Consider the following 25,896-nt stretch of genomic DNA (forward strand, 5'->3'; position numbering starts at 1 on the left):
TTGTTTTATACACTTTCCCGACTGTAGTGTCTCTTGGCGCTGTGAGTGCATAAACATATTGTTACGCACTCAGTACCTAACAGGGCTGTTTTTTCGAAGTGTCTGCCACTAGGCATAGGTTGAGAAAGGGGAAATAGGATGCAGGAGATATAAAGTTAAACGAAGAAGTGAAGTCCAGTTGCACCTCGATATTCGCAGAGGTTGGCGGTGTCGTGATTTCTATTGTCCACTTCTCGTAATCCCAATCGCGGTTCCACCGCAGGCCAACCTTCATGAGTAGCCGTTGTGTACCTGGAGCCGTTGCTGGACACGTCCACAACAAGTAACGCACATCACAGATCTCAGGTGCAGTGTCACAGCGAGGGCAGCTGTCAGTCACTGGCAGATCTTTATCACGCCAACGATGACGTACAGATGGGGTCAGAGCCTCCCCTGCGCGAATACAGCTCACTGATGCCTCCTTCTACCGAGTAAGATTAAGGGGCGGTGGGTGCCAACACTGAGGAATGAGAGCGCGTGTTCGCTGGAGCAGAACTTGAGAGTCGGAAACGTGGTACAGAAACGGATCTGGGGAATGAGGGGAAGGTGGCGGATCTCTTGATGTGCTTGTGTGCGTCATAGCATACGCTTCAATATTTATATTTATATTTATTGAGTATTTATTTGGATCGCGAGCATGGCCGCCAATCCAGTGTATGAGCACAGGACATGGGTACTTTAAATAGAGCAAATGAATAGACAGTGTTATTTGGAATGTGCGTCGAACGGCCTTAAGCTGTCTAAGGGTAGTGAGAGAGTCGGTGTAAAGATGAACTGCATTGAATGTAGGAACGGGCAGAAGGGAATAAATGGCACTGTAAATTGCTTGAAGTCTAGTGCCAGAGGGGTGCACGTATCCGCGGTATATGTCACGTGAGAGTTAAGATGCGGATGAGAGGGACTATACACAGAAGAAAACTACTCGCTCTGCAGTATGTGATGCATCGGTATATAATATGCATCTTTCAGGCATATGTGCGGAAGATACCGACGGGGAAGCAGTGGGGTGATTGTCCGTAAGCAGCCAGTGCGACCATGGAGAAAGTGTCTTTAAACGATGGAGTTGTAAAGACTTTGCGAGCTCTGTTTGCCATCTGCTGATCAATGAGCTCACTTTGCGTGTTTATCTGGGTGTACTCCTGAAGTATTGGTGTGGGTGTTAGACGAGGGAGACATGTTATTGCAAACATAGCCTCACGATTGATGGCCTCAAGGGAGTCCCACTGTCTACGGGTGAGACGTTGAAACTGTGCCTGGTAGATTATACGCGGCTGGAGGACAGAGCGAACAAGCTGACGGGCCGTGTGAGCACGCGCGCCGCCAAAGCGCATCGCTATGCGGCGAATCAAACCTAGAGTAGCGCGAGCGGACTTACGGATGGCTGTCAGCCACGGGGTGCCCGTCCCAGAGGAATGAAGAAGACCAAGAATGTGAAGGGTTTGTGCCTGAGAATTGGGGTATCATCTATCATAAAATTTATAGTGGGACCTTTCCGTAAGCCAGCTCTACTTCCACTGCGAATGAAACAGGGTTTTGTATGCGAGAGAGTTAGCCCCGGAAGAGAGAGGCGAATTGTCAAGACATCCAGCGAATGCTGGAGGGCCGCCTGATGGACAGACGTATCTGGGTGAAAGCACCATAAGGTTATATCATCGGTGTACGCAAGCACGCGTACAGAAGGAATGGTCTCAAGGGTTCAAACAAATGGAATGGACACATTAAACAATTTAGGTGCGAGTACGGAGCCCTGGGGCACTCCTTTATTTCACGGGAAGTGACCGAAGGGCTTTCCATGGACACGCACACTGAACATTCTATTTGTTAGAAAGGCGTAAATGGAGAGAAGAAACCTTTGAGGGAGACCAAGAGTTTGTAGGGAGGCAAGAATGGCTGAATGAAGGGTGTTATCATATGCCTTTGTTATACCTGCAGCGATCACGGTTCTAACAAGATGGCTGTGCGGAGAGTGGTTGACGCACGTCAGCAGCCAAAGTAGCAAGTCTGTCCTCCGTTCCCATTTGAGGGTGGAAGTCGATTTGGGATTCTGGATACCAATCATAAGATTCCAGCCACCACAATAAGCGAGTGGCGAGAATATTTTCGTAAAGCTTGCAAATTGCTGGCGTCAGGGAAATCGGACAGAGTGCTGAGAGAGATACTGGAGGATGACCTGACTTCGGCATTGGAACAACAATAGAATGCTTCCACTCGTCCGACATGACACCAGAATGCCACACGTCATTGAATGCCTCAAGCAGGACCTGCAAAGCAGTCTCTTCCATGTTGCGGAATAAGGAGTTAGGTATGCCGTCGTAACCGGGAGCAGTTAGATTTGAGGCGTTCAATGGAGGCCAGCAGCTCCGCCATGGTTAGGACAGAAGTAAACTCCTAGGGGGTTCAGGAACCGGTAAGCAAGATCGAGAAGTCGAGGTGGAATCACAGTGTGGAAAAAAATGTCTAACCGCCTGTTTTGCAAATGTTTTCTCAACCCCATTCATCGCAAGGCGAATGCTCTTTGTGTAATCAGAAACTTGAGAAAAGCGTTCCATGGCGGAAACACTCGCCAAAGTTGTCGATTTCCCTGTTTGGAGGAGAGGCGATCACACCATGCAGCTCAAGGTTGCCTTCCTAGACGCTTTTCATATCGCTGCGCACGTGCGGTAGCCTGGTGAAGAGCGGGGATAGCCGATTGGTCATATAGGGGTAACGAGCAGCATAATGATCCGCCTGGCGACGGAAAGCCCAAATATTCAGGAGGTGGATGTCCGGATTAGGCTCGTCTTCATTTACAGTGCTGGTAATCATGTGGGACGCAAGAACAGCAGAGAGAGTATAGACAAGCGTCATGCTTGTAAACAAAGGTGGCGCTGTGGTCGGCAGCGACCGTGGTGTAGGCAAAAAGAGCAGACAGCCCATACTGCCTACACAGGCTACGGCAACAAGCGACGCTGTAGTTCGAAGGAAATCGCGCTCGGGAACGTTATAGCTTGTTTTGTGAATGTGTCGAGGCATTTTTATATATCCGAGGTGCTTAAGCACTTACATAGGAAGTAATGTTGTGTTTTTAACCTGTCCGTCGGGCAGCTGCAAGCCAGCTGGCAGATTCGTTTTGCGGTCCTTGTCAGCAGCACGTGTGAACTGCGCATTACGATGGGCGATTATATCGATGGATTGAGGGACATAGAAAAAGCAAGGTACGTACAGAAACTGGTCGTCTACGGTTCTCAACTGCCCGATCCATGCAGCATACCGGAGTGCCAGTGGAAGAAAGGCGACGATGGGAAACGGCTTTGCCCGCCCTTTCAAATGACTAACCTTGTGGTGTGCCTCCTGTATTCGCCAAGCCAGTTCACCCCAGAAAACATTGAGAACTACAAGGCACTTGAGGCCTACAATTATTTTGAGTCAGGTATGTCTAATCACTATTTTTGTCATTTTTCTGAAACGAGACAAGGTTTCGCTCCGCTGTTAACGCGGGTCCATAAAGAGGCATCCACTTTTTCCCTTTGCCCTTCACTAACATGTAGCCGTTTTTAGGGCTTCAAAGAAACTTTTAGCTGTGATGTAATAATGTGTTTATTTTTTAATTACGATTTTAGAGACTTTCTTGCGCTTGATCAGAGTGCATTTTGAGATGGCATTTGCTTTTTATGTATGGGAAGTTTTGTGTCCACGCATGTTAGTGCTGTGCATTCGTGCATCAGTGATGTTTGTTTTCGCGATTTTCCATAATTTCCGTAATTTATCACTTATCTAAATAGCTGTGCACAAGTGTCAAGCAATATTTTGCTTTTGTTGCTGTGCGTGAAACACTGCATCTGCGTGCGGACCTTCATTGCTTGCGTACGTCGAGCTAACTGTGCAAGCTAGGCAACAACACAAATTAACTTTTTGGAACATTGCTAGGCTGATGAAAATAATCAAGTATTCAAGAATGCCGCTGACATGCCTCTGCATGGCATGCATTTCGCACTTCGATGTCTCTTTGAACCATTTTCCAAATCTTAAAGTAACATGCCAGCAGCGTAGTTGCAGTAAGAGACATTTGCCAAGTACTGGGACTTTTTTTAGTTGACTGTATTCTGGCTAGCCCAACATCTGCTCGGCAGATTTCGCATTCTTCATAGTACCGTACAGCATGCAAAATATACAAATCAGTCTTTTAAGAAACCTTGCAGCAAAATAAGATATTAAAAAAGGTTTGCCACGTTCTTTTCCCCAGAGCACTTCATTTCAGTGTTGAAGCAGCAGCTTCAGTTAAACAATGCAGTTGCCCATTATCACTTGAGCTAACTGTTTTGTGCCATTTCATAGAATAAATGCAAATAAACAGCAGTTGTTGTATCTACGATTTATCGCATGCGAATTCCATCAGAGACCAATTTTGAAGAACTTTGTTCCCATGGATAAATATTTCAGGATTCGTTAGAAAGGGCCGCTTCTGGGCACCAAGCACAGGAAAAGTTTGCCTGATTCGAGCTGAAGTGATGCCATTGCAAACACAAGCTGTTAAAGGCCATGATGCGTGGGTTTGCATAGACTGTATGTACAGGCACGTCTTGGCAACGCATTGTCAATGCAAGCCGGGTAATTGGGAGAAAAACACTGACAGCTAATTGGCTGTGCCCTGTATATCTGATGTTCAATGTATAGAGTACAATTTTTGGGTCTGTTTTTCAGGCTAAGTGAAGTTTGTAGCCACGTAGCTGCCACCTTGTTTGCCCTTGAGGCAACTGCTCGCTTAGAATCCGGCGAGTCCTGCACATCTCGGCCATGTGCATGGAGCTCTGTAACTTCAAAAAGGTTGCCATATTAATCATTAGCCTAGAAAACCATTATTATCAGAGTCCCAAGCATGAAAATAATACTGACAAAATTCTGTTTGCTTTGCATGCAGATCACAATGGTTCCAATAAATCAAGTTGAGCTCGGCAGACCAGGAAAAACGTTAAAGAGGCTTAAGCCACAATCTTGTCACACGGCAGAAACTTAAAACAGCAGTGACCGAGGATTATTTGAGACACTTAAGCGCTGTTGTCTGTATACGAACCTTGGATTGATGGATGGAATATAGGAGCGTCCCCTTTGAAACGGGGTGGTAGCAATAGCTATCATGCTCATTTTTCTCCCTATATCTTAATTATTGATTTAGAATGGTTAGCTAAGCCATTCTATTTATTAAAGTTTGTTTCTACATTACTAACATTATGTCACTTCTCTGCTCTTAAGCCACCAATCTTCCAGTCGTCCCTTGCTAGTTTCCACCGCCGGTTTATTCACCCGGCCATTGTTATCTCTAAACCCCAGAGCTTCAGGAACAGTGATTGCGCCTGCACCAACTTCCGGATGGATACCGTTACATTCGAGTATAATATGGTCAATTGCTTCACTGGAGTTTCCACATACAGCACATGCGTCATCTCCATTGTTAAATTTCTTTTTGTAGCTGCGTGTTCTAAGGCACCCTGATCTAGCTTCAAAAAGTAGGGCACTGCCTCTTGAGTTATCAAAGAAATCTTCCTTCCTGATCTGCATTTTCCACTTTCGGTATAATTCCACACTCTGTTTCTTTTACATCGAATTTATACAATTTTTACCTTCTGTGTTTTTCACCTGTTGCTTAATGCTCTTTATTTCTCCGTCCTTGATACTAGCATACTTACTAGTTAGTTTCCTAGTTCTTTTCCTCCATTGTGAGTCAACGCTTTTTAGGTACAGGTATTTAAATACTTTAGCTGCCCATCTGTTACTGTCCAATTTCCTCAGGCGTTCCTCATATAATATTTTACTCTGAGCTTCCCGTACTTCGAATAATGCCCAGCCCATATCTCCCTGTACCGCCTCATTTGTAGTTTTGCCGTGGGCACCTAGTGCTAATCGTCCAACGGATCTCTGATTTGTTTCTAATGTCGACTGTACCTCTGATTTTAGGCACAAAACCGCATTTCCGAAAGTAAGTCCGGGCACCATAATTCATTTCCAAATACCCCTCAAAACCTCATACCTATTGTATCCCCACAATGCCTTATGCTTCATTATCACGGCATTCCTTCGCCCTTTGGCCTTAAGTGATTGCTCATGCTTTCCAATGTATGCCAATCCTTCGTTTACCCATACCCCCAGATATTTATATTCTGCTACTCTAGGTATTTCAAGGCCTCGTATTTTAAGACCCTGATCAGTTGAGCCGTTGAAAATCATCAGACCCGACTTAACTGCGCTGAAACTGAAGCCTAGAGCGTCCCCTTCGTCTCAGCAATACTTAACTAGAGTTTGCAATTCTTCCAGACTCTCAGCTAGCAGCACAATATCGTCTGCATACATCAAACCGGGGAGGCGCTGCTCTACCGCCTTTCCACCTAATCTATATGACAGGTTAAAACCTGGGTTACTGTCTTGTATCCTCCGTTCCAGGTTTATCATATAAAGCATGAACAGCACCGGTGATAGAGCACAGCCTTGTCTTAATCCTTTGCATACTTTGACACCCTCCGTACTTCTTATCCCTTCCCACGTAATTTCTACTTTGTTATCCCGGTATATTTCCTGTAAAAGCTCTATTATCTCATAACCGATACCTTCTTCTTTTAATATGTTCCACAGGAGTTCCCTTCTTACGTTGTTCCAGGAAGGCCAGGAAGGCCAAATGCAAAGGTCTATTTTCCCCTCTAGATATTTCGATGCATTGGGTAAGCACGAACAGGCTATCATCTAAGCGCCTACCATTTCTAAAGCCGTTCTGAAGTTCTCCGAGTATCGTGTTACTTTCAACTCATGCTTGCACCATTAATTTCACCGCCTGCATGGCTAACCTGTACATAACAGATGTTATGGTAATCGGCCTGTAGGATTTTATGTGCATCCTGTCTCCTTTCCCTTTATAAATCAAATTCATTTTACTCTACCGCCAGCTGTCCGGAATTTGCTTATTCGTTAGGACTGTTTCCAGAGCTTTTAACAACGTTTCCTTACTTTTTGGACCGAGTTTATTAATCAGCTTGATCGGAATTCCATCTATTCCTGTAGATGTGTTTTTAGGAATATTTTTTTCTACCTGTTTCCAGTTTAGATTGGTCAGTTCTAAGCTGCTTTGTATTCTGCTACCTTGCGTTGCTTCATGATTTGCGGAGATTACCCTATCGTCACTCTTAAATGACTCGGCTATAACTGATGTAATGTAGTTCACTGCGTTATCTCCCTTGAAAGAATTTCCCTCGTTATCTTGAATCCGATCCTGCTTTCTTTGAATTCTTCTTCCCTAGCCAGCTTATATGGTTCCAGAATTTTCTTGCTCCGCCTCTAGAGGCATTGTGTATGTCAGCCATCCAGCGATCGGTGGACTGTCTTATTTTACTTTGGACGAGGGCCTGCACTTGAAGTTTCTTTTGCCGATATGATTCCCATTTTTGGTCGATTTCCTCCTGAGATACCTGTGCTTACTTTGCCATTCGGTGTTCCCTTGAAGCAGCCCGTCGCTGTTCAATAGCTTCCCTGATTTCCTTATTTCACCAGTTCCGTGGCTTCCTCTTTCCATTCCAGCGGTTAGCTACTTTAATCTCCTGAATTTTCCTCCTTATGAGTAGTTCTACCTGTTCATAATCCCAGTCTTCCATGGGGCTTTTCTCTATTGCTTCCTCTATGTCTGCTGCTATCTGCGCTATTTGATCGTTGTTTAATTTTGCGTTTACGTTTTGTCTAAGTTCCGTTTCTCCTTTCATCAAGGGCCCCATCTGCAGACTAATACGTTTATAAGATCACTTCCCAGACTACACTCCCCTTCTTCGTCTATTTCCATTTTTGTGACCTTGCTATAAATTTCCTGCGACATTAGACAATAGTCAATGGTCGTCTGCCTGTTGCGGAATTCCCACGTGATTTGGCCTTCACATTTTGTTTCTCTATTTACTATAACTAGATCGTGTCGATCACAGAAATCTAGCATTACTTTCCGTTACAATCGGTGTATCCATCCAGATCGTCGATGTGGCCGTTCATGTCCCCCAGTAGAATAATATTGGCCCCGTTTCCAAACTGGCTTATATCGTCACTGAGACATTAAACAAGATCCCTGTTTTCTTGTCTGCATTGATGTCCTGTTCCTAAATAAACTACCTCTAGCCATGTCCTTATGCCGGCAATTGTTCCTGAAACCCAGATATGCTCTTCACAAGATGATTTAATTCTTTGAGAGTGTTCAGCAGCGCCACTCTCAACCATAGCGGCGGACGTGGAACGTCCTGTGTTACCGCCAGCGTCACGCAGAACGTGTTCAAGAACTAGGGCGAAAGCTGTGCTAGAACGCGTCATTTCCCCTTCATTTATCTGCTTGTAGCTTACGGAGGTCTCGGTTCCGGTAGTCTTGAAGACAAAGGCTTCCAAAGCACCATCGAGCTGCGCTGCTGCTCCTGACAGGGAGCGCCATCTCTGACAGAAAAATAGAAATTGGGGATACCCGCGGCGGCACTCGCCAAAGCACAAGCTGATCTCGAACGCGCGCGTTCCCTCATGCTGGAAAAGCAGTTAGCGTTCCAACAGCTCCTCGAGGCCAAACAGATCAAAGACAATGAGGCGAAACTTCGTCAAGCCTCAGTATGGTTTAAAAAATATGCCCCTTTGACTGGCATATCCCCACCTTCTCAGTTTTCTTCAACAGCCTCTCCAGCGCCAGACGCCCCGCAAAACCAGACAGCGCCTCCTAGGCAACCGCAAAACCAGGCAGCACCTCCTTCCACAACGCAGATCAATTGTGATTCGCCCACCACCACATCAGTCCACACAGTATCTGCAGCACTGGCCGCTCTCACGAAACGAGTTGACGCTTACGAAGCACAACAAGCCGCACAAGAGAAGATTTTAACACAACTTGCAACTGTCATGACGCAGCTTACCGTCCTCGACACTATAAGCAGCCAACTTAAGCAACTCAATAATGCTCAAACGCAACTCACAGCCGAACAACAGCTTATACGGAATGACCAGGCTCACCTCGCACAACGCCTAGACGCTTTAGAAAACGGCCCTGCCGCTCCAAAGCGTCCCAACATAGCTGCGGTCGATGAACATCCGCCTCGCCCCACCGATTAACATGGCTGTCGCCTCAATCGAAACCGTACCTGATGTCCTTCAGTGGGACAGCCGAAGCCTAGCAACCTGTGCGCACGAACTCAATCTTTTGTTGGAGCGCATAGGCTGCCCCATAATTCTCCTTCTTCAAGAAACAAACGGAACATCCCCTGGAATCCGTCACTACAAGGCACTTTATTCTCCAAGTATTATGGATACGCCTCGTTACCAAAACGCCCCTGTAATCCGCGCCCAGGCTGCTATATTTATTCATAAAAATACTCCCCATGCCCAACTTGACACATCCGCGTTCTGCTCACCGCACGAAGAAATCGTAGCAGCGCGAGTGCGATACAACCGCAAACATCTTGTAGTTGTCAGCGCATACGTCAGACCCCACGCAAAGCCTCACGAAGTCAGTTTTGACTGGATACGGAAACTTCGCGACGCTCATCCTAAAGACGAGATGCTCATTGGCGGGGACTTCAACGCGCAGCATCAAATATGGAGTTACAGACGCTCCAGTCTTCTCGGAACACGTCTGCACATCGCATCCACAAAGGTAGCGGGACTATACCTTGGCAATGACACCGATTATCCGACACGACGAGGCATGCATCCTGGTCAACATGATACGTCTCCGGATCTGACCTGGCACTCCAACAACATTATCCAAGATTGGCGATGTGGCTCTGAAACAATGGGCAGTGATCATTACCCTATATGGATACAGCTCCAGTCGAATTTACGCCGCCGCAAACGAAATACTCGTACCGTCAATTGGAAAAACTTCCGACAGGCTTTAGACGATCATCTCGCCGAACTGCCAGTCGAAACACTCCTTCAATGCGCCCGTGATTCAACCACTGCAATCACACAAGTAACAGAAGACGTTCCTGTACCTGATGCTCACCTGCTTAACCTATGGGAAAGCAGAAAACAAGCCGAACTCGATTATCTCCAATCTGGAAGAGAATACAAAAAGCTTCTAAAAAGCCCCCTTTAACACATTTGAATCCGAATATGCTCTTTCACAAGTTAAAAAGAACAGCGCTCCCGGCAAAGATGGCAGGCATCACTTGGAGCATGCTCCGGAACTCCAGCACACCTACTAAGTAAATATTGCTTGACCTCATCAACCAGCACTGGGATACGGGCTGCCTACCACCACATTGGAAACACTCGGTAGTCGTCCCTATTTCCAAGCCTGGAAAACACCCCACGCAACTTGCCAACTTGCGACCGATCTCTCTAACCTCAACCGTCTGTAAGCTAATGGAACGCATGGTCACCAATCGACTTACACATTACCTTGAGACCTCAAATTACTTTCACCCGTTCCAGACTGGCTTCCGCCCTCAGCTAGGAACACAGGACAGCCTTTATATTCTACACACCAACCTGAACAGAGCAAGCCGATGGTGCAAAGGCCATCCTGACATACTCGTAGCTGTCGATTTACACAAGGCGTTCGATACCATCAGCCATCAAGCCATTGTCGACGCGCTCATCCACACTGGGGTTGGAGCCCGCGTCATCAACTTTGTGAAATCCTTCCTGAGTAATAGAACCTATGAAATTCAAATCGATACTAACCACACGGCACAACATTTTACAATCCGCACGGGTGTGCCTCAGGGCTCAGTCATTTCCCCCCCCTTATTTAACATCGTCATGGCGAAAATCGCATGGCAACTAGACAAAATCGATGGCCTATGGTTCACAATATATGCGGACGACATCACGCTCTGGACCACGTACCGTAATACGGCTCGAGAACAAACGGAGACGCTGCAACTAGCACTAGATACAATCGAGATTGAACTTCAATCTACAAGCATGCGTCCATCCCCAGAAAAAGCTAAATTTCTGGTCATACATGCACCGCCTGGCGGCGTGGACGTCAACCTTGCCTTCGGCGGTCAAAACATCGCACAACCCCCGGAAGGTTATGTCCGGATACTTGGCGTTCCCATCAATCAGCATGGTACTGCTAAGGATTGGATCCAACAGGTAAAATCTCAATGGAGGCCAACGCTCCACTTAATCAAACGGCTCAGCAGCAAAAGAGGGGGCGCAGGGACGGAGGTAGCGCGTCGCCTCACCGTCGCTATTCTGCTCGCTAAGCTCCGCTACGGTGCCATTTACTTTGACTTGACCGCAGCCAATTACAAGATACTTGGCTTACTTTATAACTCTGCCTTGAGGGTTATAACTGGTCTACTCATACACACGCGCATCACGGAGCTTCACAGATTTTCTCAGCTCCCACCAGTGGATGCACTTATTGCTACGCACCGAGCCAATCATGAAACTCGCCTGCGTCACACACCCAACGGGCATCGCCTCCTCACTCGAATCTTTGACGAAGCTAACCTACACTTGCCTATATTGGACCACCTTACAGCACCATGGACAGAAACATTGGTATGAGATCCAAAACCCCTTCCAGCCAACACCAAAGGGCCAGGAAGAGATCACCGACAACGCCACATAATTGATACACAAGACCAGTACATCGGTCTCCGCATTTATACCGACGCCGCCCTATATCATGGCGATGACACCGGCATCACGTTTGCAACCACCGCTTACTACCAAGAGGGTTCACAGCTGCACGCTACTAGCCACAGTGGTCGCAGGTACTGGTCCGCAACTGAACTCGAACTAACAGCCATCGACGAGGCCCTTCAACACTGCACTAAAGGAACAGATCGTTTCATCCACATCTACACCGACAGTCAAGAGGCTATAAAAGCCCTGCAAGCCCGTTCTTACAAGACCTCAGTACAACACAGCATCAAAGAGCGCTGCCGATACCTGCGAGAGAATCCTCACAAGTCTCGGTACGAATTCATTGGACACCTGGACATCACGCACAAGGAAATGCGAACAGAATGGCCCACGAGGCCGCTGGCGCGCAGCTAGAGGAAGACCGCCGGCATAGCCTTGATGTTGATTCTTATAGCGCTGACGAAACACCACAGGAAGAAAGACACAAAAGGACAGACGCGCAACTTCCAACTTTAATGAGCAGAAAAGGAACCCGGGGAAAAGGAGGCCTGTACTGTAAAACATCAAAACATGTTCACCCAGTGCACCGGCAAGGTGGTGTACGAGATTCCGTTGACCTGTGGCGAGGTTTATGTGGGACAGACGGGGAAATGTTTCAATGAGCGGGCTCGAAGGCACAATGTGACTATAAAGAACAAGACAGGAGGTAACCTTGCTATACATTGTAGCCGCTGTGAAAATTGCCGTCCCAAGTTTCTAGCCAAGGCACATGACAAGACAGAAAGAGAAGTTGTTGAGGCTTTTTACATTCATCAAAGGAAAGACAAGTGCGTTAGCACGCCCTATACTCCTTTATAAAGACGAACTCTCCTTTATGGAAGGATATGTGTAGTTTTTTCACCGTTTTCTTCATTTTTTTTAATGATTTTAGGCGCCTTTTACACGCTGCCACCCACCGTTTGAGTTTTATGCTTTTATCTTTGACTTCTCTCTCTCATGTCATCTTCGGTTTTTAATCTCTTGTGGTTGCTCGCCTTTATCATTTTCTTGTTTCCTGTCTTTATCCATGCGACCTGCCTTTCACGCATGTGTTTTGTCATGATTGAACTGGTTCAATCCTGCCTAGTGTTACTGTTTTTTTTTCTGATTTAGTGTGGGGGTTATCGCACATTCATGCAGACCAGAGAATATAAAAGAGTGCCCGGGTTCCTTTTCTGCTCATTAAAGTTGGAAGTTGCGCTTCTGTCCTTTTGTGTCTTTCTTCCTGTTCCTGTGGTGTTTCGTCAGCGCTATAAGAATCAAGATCATGTACCAACTAACCCGTCAAAAAGTCCTGCTGCAGCCTTGATGTGGGCCCGTCCAACTCGGACCACCCTTACTGTTCTCCCGTCTCCTTCATCATACCGGACCCTGTCATCACGCGGCTTGTGAGACGAAGGGCACGGCAGCAGGGCTTGTACGCAGATGGCTCATCCGTTCGTCTTCTTTCCGCAGATCATCGCCAGCCTGCTGCTGATACCAGCGGGACATCAAGAAGTATATCAGCCTTTCGTGATCTACCACGCGCATGTGCTACAGAACAGCAGCTTTTTGCCGTCTCCGATCTTGCATCCCGCGGATTAGAACCCAACATCGTCTACTTCCCGCGACAGGACACTCTTCAAGCCATCCATCGTGGCGCTTCACACTTCTCGGGACATAAAAGCTGACAGCGAGCTACCAGTTACCAAAGGGCACGGCAGCAGGGCTTGTACGCAGATGGCTCATCCGTTCGTCTTCTTTCCGCAGATCATCGCCAGCCTGCTGCTGATACCAGCGGGACATCAAGAAGTATATCAGCCTTTCGTGATCTACCACGCGCATGTGCTACAGAACAGCAGCTTTTTGCCGTCTCCTATCTTGCATCCCGCGGATTGGAACCCAACATCGTCTACTTCCAGCGACAGGACACTCTTCAAGCCATCCACCGTGGCGCTTCACACTTCTCGGGACATAAAAGCCAACAGCGAGCTACCAGTTACTAAAGGGCACGGCAGCAGGGCTTGTACGCAGATGGCTCATCCGTTCGTCTTCTTTCCGCAGGTAAGAAGGCGCTATGGAAATTTTTTCGCTCCAGTGAGCGTTGTCTCGTCGTGCTGCCGTGCCCTACGGTACTTCTCGGTTCTCTCTGTGACATAGTGTATCTTGCAAATTTACTATTGCTTTCCGGTGATGTAGAGACCAATCCCGGGCCCGACTTGTCAGATCTTGCCGAACAACTTACTCAAATCGCCGCAGACATAAAGACAATAAAAGAAGAACGAGTAACATCTAACGATAATAAACTAGAACGCTTAGCATGCCTTGAAAAGAATGTTTCAGCCTGCACTGAACAAGCCGCTAGCTTGCAAAAAATTGTAACTTCCTTAGAGGTAAGATTAGACGATCTAGAGAATCGGTCTAGAAGATCGAACCTTATTGTGTACGGCATACCGGAAGACGAGGAAGAAAATTGCGAATCACTGGAACGTGCAGTAAATGAAAATGTCATCATGCATACCTTGCAACTAGAGGAAGTGGCTATTGAACGTATACTAGGCTAGGAAAACCAATGGCAAACAAAACTAGGCCAGTAATCTTTAAAATGTTAGACTTCCGAGAGAAAACTAAAATTTTGCACAACTGTCGCAAACTCAAAGATAGTTCCTACACCATTAGCGAGGACTTTTCACCGCGTGTTCGAAACATTAGGAAGAAATTGTGGGAATATGGAAAAACCAAGGAAGGATTCCGGTGGTAAGGTGTCATTGGTGTACGACAAACTAAAGATTAATAGTTGTCTTTATTTTTGGGACGAGGAAAAGAATGACGCGTCACCCGTACCGTCAACTTCGAACAACACAAAAAACCAGGACATCGGTGCACGGATCCTTCGTCCGCGCCGCACACAACGTCCAAAATAAGCTTCGCTAATATTAATGCTCAAAGTGTCATTGGTAAACTCGGTCCCCTCGAATCAATATTATTAGCTTACGAACCGGCATTTATAGGAATAACAGAAACCTGGCTAAACAAAGACATCAAAGATTTAGAAATTGCTCCCCCAAACTACGTCATTGTTCGCAAAGATCGATTAACTCGAGGCGGAGGCGTTGCTTTACTGATAAAAAAAGAAATCCCTTTCATTACACTGCCTGAGGTCGAAGGAGTTGAAGCCGTTTTTTGCAAACTTTGCCTTACTAATAGCACCTTCATTGTGGGATGCATTTACCGTAGTCTTTCCTCTGATTTGAATGTTATACAGTCATTGCATGTGTATATGCAGCAGTATGTGAAGGGAAACAAGGTGATACTATTTTGGGCGATTTCAATCTACCCGATATCAACTGGCGCACACTACACCACCGCTCACCTTGCGCAGATACCTTATTAGACATCATCATCATCAGCATCATCATCAGCAGCAGCAGCAGCAGCCTGATTATACCCACTGCAGGGCGAAGGCCTCTCCCATATCTCTCCACTTAACCCGGTTCTGTGCTAGCTGCATCCACTTGACCCCTGCGAACTTCTTAATCTCATCCGCCCACCTAACTTTCTGCAGCCCCCTGCTACGCTTTCCTTCCCTTGGAATCCAGTTTGTTACCCTCAGCGACCATCGGTTATCCTCTCTTCGCACTACATGTCCTGCCCATGTCCATTTCTTCTTCTTAATTTCCACTAGAATGTCGTTAACTTGAGTTATTTCTCTGACCCACTCTGCACGCTTTCTATCTCTTAATGTTACCCCTACCATTTTTCGTTCCATAGCCCTCTGGGTTGTCCTCAACTTAAGTAGAACTCTCTTGGTTAGCCTCCACGTTTCAGCCCCATAGGTGAGTACAGGCAAGATGCAACTGTTGTATACCTTCCTCTTGAGCGATGCCGGTAAGCTGCTAGTCATAATCTGCGAGTGCTTGCCAAATGCGCTCCATCCCAACCTTATTCTTCTTGTTATTTCCTTTTCATGGTCCGGATCTGCGGTTACTACCTGTCCTAAGTAGACATATTCGCCTACTACTTCCAGTATTTCGCTACCTAATGTAAACTGCTGTTCCTTCCTGAGGCTGTTGAACATTACCTTAGTCTTCTGCATATTGATTTTCAAGCCTACCTTTCTACTTTTCCTGTCTAGGTCATCAATCATTATTTGCAGTTCATCTCCCGAGTTGCTTAGCAAGGCAATGTCATCAGCAAATCGCAGATTACTGAGGTATTCTCCATCTAGCCTTATCCCCAACTGCTCCCATTCCAAGTCTCTGAATACTTCCTCTAAACAAGCTGTGAATAGTACTGGGGAGATTGTGTCTCCTTGCCTAACACCTTTCTTTATGGGAATTTTGTTTCTTTCTTTATGCAGAACTATGGTTGCTGTGCAGCCACTATATATATCTTCCAGCACTTTCACGTACGGCTCGTCTACCCCCTGATTTCGCAATGCCTGCATCACCGCCGAGGTTTCAACTGAGTCAAATGCTTTTTCGTAATCAATGAATGCTATGTATAAGGGCTGGTTATATTCCGCGCATTTTTCTATCACCTGATTGATGGTATGGATATGATCGATAGTAGAGTACCGTTTCCGAAAACCTGCTTGATCCTTTGCTTGATTGCAGTCTAAGGTTGTCCTGATTCTATTAGCGATTACCTTAGTAAATACCTTATACGTAACAGACATTAAGCTGATTGGTCTCTAATTTTTAAGGTCCTTAGAGTCCCCTTTCTTGTGAATGAGGATAATGTTTGCATTCTTCCATGCTTCCGGTACCGTCGATGACACCAGGCACTGCGTATACAGGGTGGCCAGTTTTTCTAGCACGATATCCCCCCCCGTCCTTCAGCAAATCTGTAGTTATCTGATCCTCTCCAGCTGATTTCCCCCTTTTCATAGTTTCTAGTGCTTTCTTGACCTCGTCCTTCGTCACTGGTGGAACGTCTGACTGTTTTTCCCTACCGCCAATCTCATTACGGTCCTGACTACTTTGGCTGCTGTAGAGATCTGTATAGGACTCCTCGGCTACTTTGACTATCTTGTCCATATTAGTGATGACGTTGCCCGCCTTGTCCTTTATCGCATACATCTGGTTTTTGCCTATGCCCAATTTCTTCTTTACCGCTTTAAGGCTTCCCCCGTTCTTTACAGCATGCTCAATTTTCTCCATGTTATACTTCCTTATATCGGCCACCTTGCGCTTATTGATTAGCTTTGATATCTCGGCCAATTCGATCTGGTCTGTTGGATTGGAAGCTTTCATACTCTGCCGTTTCTTAATCAAATCTTTCGTCTCCTTAGACAGCTTACCGGTATCCTCTCTAACTATCCTACCGCCTACTTCTACCGCGCACTCAGTAATGATATCTCTGAAATTATTGTTCCTTGCCTCTAGGGTAATGTCGTCATCCTCAGTTAGAGCTGAATACCTATTCTGTAGCGAGATCCTGAACTCTTCTGCCCTCCCCCTCACCGCTAATTCGTTGATGGGTTTCTTTCTTACTAATCTATTGCGTTCCTTCTTCAGATTTAGGCTAATTCGGGACCTCACCATCCTGTGGTCACTACATCGAACTTTCCCGATTACCTCTACATCCTGCACAATGGCGGGGGTTTAACACATTATGAAGTCGATTTCATTTTTAGTCTCTCCGTTAGGACTTTTCCATGTCCATTTTCGGTTCTTCCGTTTGCTAAAGAAGGTATTCATGATTCGTAAGTTATTGCGCTCTGCAAACTCAACTAGTAACTCCCCCCTGCTATTCCTAGAACCAATGCCATAGTCACCTACTGCCTTGCCTCCTGCCTGTTTTTTCCCTACCTTGGCATTGAAGTCGCCCATTAGTACAGTATACTGCGTCTTTACTTTTCGCAATGCCGATTCTACATCTTCATAGAAGCTTTCAACTGCCTGGTCATCATAACTACATGTAGGTGCATAGGCCTGTACAACCTTCAGTTTATACCGCTTATTAAGCCTAATTACGATGCCTGCAACCCTCTCATTAATACTATAGAATTCATCTATATTACCCGCTATATACTTATTGACAAGGAAACCTACTCCTAGTTGTCGCCTCTCTGGTAAACCTCGATAACACAGTACATGCCCATCCTTCAGTACAGTATATGCCTCATTCGGCCTCCTAACCTCACTAAGCCCTATGACATCCCATTTCATGCCCTCTAGTTCCTCTAACAGCCCTGCTAAACTAGCTTCACTAGCTAGGGTTCTAGCATTAAACGTTGCCAGGGTCAGTTTCCAATGGCGGCCTGTCCAGCGGAGCCAGGCTTTCTTAGCACCCCCTGCTGCGTCACAGGTCTGACCGCCGCCGTGGTCAGTTGTTCCGCAGCCGCTGGTGACTGAGGGCCGAGGTTTTATGGAGTTTATCATAGGAGGTGCATCATCCTTGACATCATGCTCTCCTTTAATCTAACTCAGATAGTAACTGAACACACTCGCGTACAAGGATCCAGCTGTAACATTTTAGATCTAGTATTTCTAAGTGATCATTTTCCCAGTCATAAAGCTAATATCGAAGTGTCATCTTGCCTGTCGGACCACAAACTAGTATTATGTTCGGTACCATATCACGATTTGTTACCTTCGCAATCAACAAAAACATACAAAGACTACAGCAGAGCTGACGATACAAGCATCATTGATACACTGTCTCATGAACGGTCGTCATTCAATGAACTCTCACGTGATGCAAACACCGACATAGAAATTTTATGGCAACGGTTCAAATCAGTTGTGTCACATTGCATCGCTAACTACGCCCCATTGAAGACTACGAAAACGCACAAACACAACCCCTGGATAACTCGAACCGTTATCGACGCAAAAAGAAAGGTTCGCCGGCTCAGAAAAAAACAAAAAAGCCATCCGTCGCACCGCACAGTACAAAAATTAACTTCCGCCATTGACGACTTGAAATCAAAGATTAAGAGAGCAAAATCATACTACTTTACAAAAACGCTTCCCAATTTCCTGAAGAATGCTCCCCAAAAATTCTGGTCTTATTTAAACCCTAAAAAACGAGATGAAAGACAAACACCTACCGAAGATAACAAACATACTGCGATTACTCTGAACAACTACTTCTGCTCCATTTTTACAAGTGGTAATGGAAAAATTTCCACAATGAACTCTAGCACAGGTATGAAGATGGAACCTATAATTATAACAGAAACTGGAGTATTAAATCTATTACTAAATTTAGACACTAAGAAAGGACCAGGGCCAGATAACATTCCTAGCATATTTCTGCATCGATATGCTGAGTGGGTGGCCAAATTCCTTGTTCTACTCTTTAACAAATCATTATCCACTTGAACCCTTCCCAGGGAATGGAAATCAGCAAAAATAACCCCTGTCCACAAATCGGGAAATAAATCTGACCCCTCGAATTTCAGACCAATATCATTAACCAGCACAGTATGCAAGCTACTAGAGCATATTATCTTGAAACACATAAATGCCTTCCTAGAAGTAAATGATATTTTAACCCCCTGCCAACATGGTTTTCGTAAGGGCCTTTCCACCATTACTCAGTTAATTGAATTAACACATGATATATCCTTGAGCATTGATAACCAGAAACAAATAGACCTCATATTTCTAGACTTTTCTAAAGCATTTGAGCGCGTATCACACACAAAACTTCTGGTAAAACTCGAGCTAACTTTGGGAACTGGTCCTGTTCTAGATTGGATAAAAATTATCTTAGTAATCGCACACAATTTGTTGAAATTAACAACGAGAAATCCGCTTTAACTACTGTTTCATCAGGTGTACCCCAAGGAAGTGTCCTAACTCCAGTATTATTCTTAATTTTTATAAATGACTTACCAGCTTACGCTTCACATAATATTAAACTTTTTGCTGATGATTGCGTTCTCTATCAGGAAATTAACTCCATTGATGATCATCTAACCTTAAACAACGCCATAACAGCAGTATACCAGTGGTGCCAGGACTGGCAAATGAATATCAATTTAAAAAAGTCTGTTCTTTTATCTATAACAAGAAAAAAGCATTCATCAGCATTTCAGTACACCCTTAACAACATTCCCCTTGGATCTGTTCATGAGCACAAGTATATTGGTGTGACACTAACTTCTGACTTCCGGTGGAACTCTCACGTTAACAACATCACGTCAGCCGCCCTAAAACAGCTATTCTTTATTAACAGGCGTCTTAAACTAGCACCACCTGAAACAAAGTTGCTTGCATATAAAACACTTGTCAGACCAGTACTAGAGTACGCTAATACCGTTTGGTTCCCGTTTACTAAACAGCTCATTAAAAAACTGGAGGCAGTACAGAAAGGCACTAAGATTTATATACAATAAACACTCCATTACAGACTCACCAACAGAATTACTTAAACGTGCAGAATTACTAGCCTTAGAAAACAGAGCCTATCTTGCAAGACTTAAAATCATATACCAGATAATACACAATCAACTAAAACTGCCTATCACAAAGTACATGCCGACGTCCTCGAACAGATTAACCCGTTATAACCTTACGCATACAATAGGCGAATTCTCATTTCATACTGATATTTTCAAATACTCATTTTTTCCAAGGGCAACACGAGAATGGAACAATCTACACACGCGCATTACTAACACCACGTCCTTAGCTGAGTTTTGTTCCCTTGTTGCAGATGAATTATACCCATTGCAGTAACAATTGTATTCCTTATTTTTATGCTTCCTTGTTCTCTTGGTATTTTTTCTTGCCTGTTGTGCCTGAGTCAAGTTGTGAATTCATTATAGTCGATTTTCTCTTTTTTAGTATTTCAAACCTTGATTGTGCCTTGACTGTCAATGCCAATTACAACTAATACTGATCCCCTCGCTGTATCATCCGTAATCATGTAATTAATATAAGTGATATTATCTGTGTTATTCGATTGTTGTAAGCTGCATGTAACACTCTACACCATGTATTATTGTGTACGCTTTTATGCTGTAGTATAATATGCTCACAGCCCTTCCTGTTACAATCCCTGATGGGATTCACAGTATCAAATAAAAAAAAAAACATGAGCGGAGGGGTTTGTTGCGGGACCTTGTCCCCGGTATTACTCCTCCCTTCGGGGCCTCTCTAGTCCAGCCCAAGTTCTAACTCACAAGGCGCGAGCCGGTGCAGCGTACACACCGGACATCCTGAGTCAATAGCGCCGAACCAAGATCAGCTGCCCCAACTGCCCTGCTGACTCCGTTGACCTGCAGCACTTGGTCTGGGCCTGTCCTGGCACGGCTGGCCTCCGCGCACGCTACACATCTGCTCACCACATCCAGAGTTACGAAGAATGGACAGCCCTCAATACCAGCGCCAAGCGCAAGCTTAGTGCCCTGCTAAACTTCATGTCGGAGTCTGGCGCCCTCAACCTCACCTAACCCACCCCCTTCCCCTCTAGTTCTCAGGTCATCCTCATGAATAAAGGTTTATGAATGAATGAATGGCACCACCTAGGCATCCCGTGCAAGTTTTCTCCTTTCGCTCGCTCGCTTCCGCGCACGTGCAGACGTCTCGCGCTGCTTTGTCGCGTGGAGAGAAAAGCACACAGTGGACGCCGCCGGCTCAGCTCGCTGCTTTCACGGCCTGCGCTGTGAGCTTTCTCTCGCAGGAGCACGCGCCTTGACGCGCCCCCGCAGGCGCACTGCGACATGCCACCTGCATTCCGTCGTGATTGGGCAACCTGACGCGTATTTCCATGAAGGATACTTAATTATAGGCAGGAAACTTTTCATTCACGTCTACACTGTAGAGCAGACAACAGACGGGGATGAGCAAATATTGATTGTGAATGCGTCCCACGTTACCAAAAACGTAGGAAGTGCATCTCGAGGTAAGTCCGCTATATAATTATATTGTCATATATAATATTGTGAGCCCTCCACGGATCTTCTTTCATTTGTACATACCATCATCATCGTCCCGCGGCGCCGGCTCCGGCGCGCGCTTGGGTTTTTCTCCATCAGATTAAACGCTGACACGGCATACCTTGCCTTGCCTTCACGACCTTGCCTTCTGGACCTGGCCTTCTTTCACAAGTGGTGGAGGTGAAATTAGATCTCCTTGCTGCCTTGTGCTCTGCCTCTCGCTGGAGCTACGTTCCGGTCGCCGTTTAACCACTACCATCGTCATGTCAACCGAGAGCAGTCCCGACCCGGCCGGACCCTCTACCTCGGCTACACCGCCGCCTCCTATGGTGCCCACACGACAACGCGACCCGCCGCTGTTCGCTGGTCGTCGCGATGAAGACGTCGATGACTGGCTTGACACTTATGAACGCTGCAGTGCCTACAGCCGGTGGGATGATGCTTTGAAATTTCTGAACGTATCTTTCTACCTTATTGAGGTCGCCAGAAATTGGTTTATTAACCGCGAGCCCCACACCACAAACTGGCCCACTTTCAAGCAGCAGTTCCGACAGTACTTCGCTGACCCGGCTGTTCGGACGGAGATCGCGAGGAACAAGCTCGCTACCCGCCGTCAATGTCCCGATGAGTCCTATGCGTCATACATAGTGGCCTTGCTGTCACTCTGTCGGCGTATCAGTCCCACTATGCTGGAATCTGAACGTGTACACCATGTCTTGAAGGGAATCAATTCAATGGCATATAACACCCTAGTTGCCCAAAATCCATCAAGTGTCGATTCCATTATAACGACCTGCCAACGCCTCGACCAGCTACAGTCCTCCCGATTGCAGCCCAGCTTCACTACTGCCCCGACTTCTACTGACCTCGATCTGCGAGCCATGATTCGAGCGATAATCCGCGAGGAGCTCCAAGCTCTCAGCCCTTTCTGCCGGCACGGGTGCGATCATTCGTCTCCTCCTAATGATGCCGGCCTCCGCCACATCATTAAAGAAGAGTTGGCCACTATCAACCACCCTGTCACGCCTGATCCTCCTGCACCTCGCCCAGCACCGACTTACGCTCACGTCCCTGCATCCCCTCCTCCTTTTGTTCCCCCACCCCAAGCACCACCCTACAACCACATCAACGCCATGACGACGGCTCAACCGACGCCACCCTATTACGCACCTTGGCGCCCCTCTCGCCCAGTGTGCTATTATTGTGGAATTCGAGGACATATATCTCGCTTTTGTCGCCGACGCATTCAGAATGAGCGACGTGGTTATGACGCCTTCGAAAGTGACACACCTGCATATTATCAGCGACGACCAATTCCTAGTCAACCTCGTCGATTCTCTCCACCACCGGTATTCTCGTCTGAACCAAGTGGGGCTCATGTATCCCGACGCCGGTCCCCTTTCCCATACCGCCGCACTATTTCGCCACTTCGACCAGCAACAACTGTTCCTGTCCGTAATTCGGAAAACTAAGCGATGCAGTTTCCGGAGGAGAAACTGCACTTTGCGAACTAACAAAAAGTCCTCCTCGTCGCCCGTATAATATGATTTCCGTTTTAGCTGAAGGATTACCGGTCGAAGCTTTGATTGACACAGGAGCTGCACTTTCTGTTATTCATGCTGATTTGTGCCACCGTTTGCGGAAAGTAACGGAAGTTTAGGAACTGCTAAAGTATCATCAGTACTGTGAAATAAAGTGGCCTGCTCGTTGACCATCGTTTTGGCCTGTAGCATGCGATCTATATACGGATTTGTTTTTTATTACGACGTTAATAAAGGAAATCTTGCAGTAGAAAAGTAAGTATATAGTCCGAAGGTGGTGTTTCTTCAAAGACAAGAACGCTAGCAATCTGATAAGCACATGCGTGCTCCGTGCGCTGCACGCGACATAAACGGCTCGCTGACTCGGAAGGCAGGTGAAATCCAAGCTTGTACTACACTGTTTTATTTCAGTTCTTATTAAATGGTTGTGCTTCATTTATGATAATATTTGGTTTGCTCTCACGAACACTGTGACGCGAATGGGGTGCACCATGCGAGTAGTTTCAGTCGAGCCATAGCTAGGATCACTTTTGTACTGCACTTCCGACATATCTTCGTTAAAGGGACACTAAAGAGAGAAAGGAAGTGGGTTTGCATCGATAGAATGCCAGTTCCTGATTACAAAAAGACCACTCTTACTGAAAACAGAGCTGTTATAAGGTAGTAAAGAAGAATAACAGAAATACATGTATCGCCACCACAGCCAAACGGCCGAGGCTCGCAACTAGAAATCACGTGACGCGCTAGGGATCCCAGAGGCTGACAAATGCTAATTACGTTGCATGTTTGAATGCGGTAGTACGTTTTTTCTCAAACATGATAACACGCTTATATCATACGTAAACGACGGCGAAAAGACAACGTAAACGTTGCAAGGCAAATACAAAAATATACTTGGAGGCGCCACAGGCACCCACTTCAGTTTGGGTTATGTTTCGGCTCAGGCATTTCGTGCGCACTGGGATAGTTTGTTTGAACCTGCAGCGCCTGAATTACGATTTTGGAGCAGCAGATGCGCCTTGATGGTTCCCATTTGAGCATTCGGAGGCACGAGCGAGCGAAATCCGCTACCGCCGACACGCTCCTTCGTTCGCACTTCTGCGCCAACATATCCGCTTCGACTCATCCGCGTCAGGTTGCCATACATATATCCGCGTCAGGTTGCCGCTTCGACTGCGACCTGACCGCTTGACTGCAGCTACGTACGCCACGAAAAGCATACATATGCTAAGTACCGAAGAAAAAACGCATTATCATTCAATTGTTCACTAAATCAAGGCACATTTGAGCAACATATACTGCGTCAACAAGACCTTCAACGTGCTATTTGCAGGCGTCGTAAACAAAAGGGCATACTTGCCGCTCACACCAAGGAGAGCGTCAATATATTGCGCTCGTCGCCTGGCGAAAAAAAGGGCCTCGGGTAGAAAGTAAAAATTAAAAATAACGAATCACCAGAAATACATTACTAAAGGTTATGTTATGTGGCAGTTATGTTTTCACTCAAACGGGCTATTCAGAACAACCCTGTCTTGCACTTAAATAGAACCGAATTACCATTAAAAGAAGAGCACAAATTCCTAGGCATTACTTTTGATAAAAAACTCACATTTCTACCTCACATAAACGCACTAAAAAAGAAAGCCTCAAAATCTCTTAACATACTGAAAGTTCTTTCGCGGAAACTTTGGGGTTCCGACAGGGCATGTCTTTTACATGTATACCGTTCTGTTGTACGCTCCCGCATGGACTATGGGAGTATAGTGTACGGTTCAGCTAGGCCTTCATATCTAAAAAATCTGGACCCTGTACATAACTTAGGTCTGCGCCTTGCATGCGGTGCATACAGAACATCCCCTATAAGCAGCCTGTATGTAGAAACAAATGAGCCTTCACTGGAAGACAGACGAATAGCCATCACATGTGCTTACATTCTAAGAATAAGGTCACAGGAAAAACACCTCTGCTATCCAGTTGTCACAACTTGCCCCTCTCGATTAATTTTCACAAATAAACCCAAAGCAACAAGACCACTGATCATGCGATTCGAAGGCATGTGCAGTGAGCTGCAGATCTTGGACACCTTGCCTGATGTCGCACAAAACAACAGCCCTCTACCTCCATGGTACAGTCTTCCTGAAATCTGTGACCTCACTCTCACACAGTTTCCAAAAACCAAAACCCCACAAGAGCACATTATTCAGGAATATCTAAACTTGCAGGAAAAGTACAAAAACTTCACAGACTTTTATACCGATGGATCTAAAACTGCTGTGTACACTGGAAGTGCAGTTGTACAAGGAGATTCTGTGGAAATCATAAGACTTCCACACTGTGCGTCTATTTTCACTGCTGAATCCTATGCCATTTCTGTTGCCGTAGAGAAAATATTAAAAGAGAATGTCATAAACAGCATTATATTTACAGACTCTCTAAGTGTTCTCACAGCTCTAAATTCCAGAAATGCAGCTGCTCCTTTACTCGGAAACATAATACACAATATAACAACAGCCATAGCTCGAGGATACAACGTAAAATTCTGCTGGGTCCCGAGTCACGTGGGCATTAAAGGCAATGACAGAGCAGACACATGTGCTGCTGAAGCCCGCGACAAGCAAATAAAGAGTATAAGCATACCTTACAAAGACTGTACGAAACTTGTACATCTCAAATAAAAAGAAAAATGGCAGTCTGCCTGGGACAGTGAAGTGGGAAATAAACTACACTTAGTAAAGCCCATTTTGGGAGAATGGATGTCGTGCCGGCATAAGGAGCGTTTTATAGAAGTGATCCTATGCCGTCTCCGCATTGGACACACGCACCTGA

The sequence above is a fragment of the Amblyomma maculatum genome, chromosome 4, assembly GCF_055883805.1.
Source record: "Amblyomma maculatum isolate TAMU_Amacu chromosome 4, ASM5588380v1, whole genome shotgun sequence".
Lineage (NCBI taxonomy): Eukaryota > Metazoa > Arthropoda > Arachnida > Ixodida > Ixodidae > Amblyomma > Amblyomma maculatum.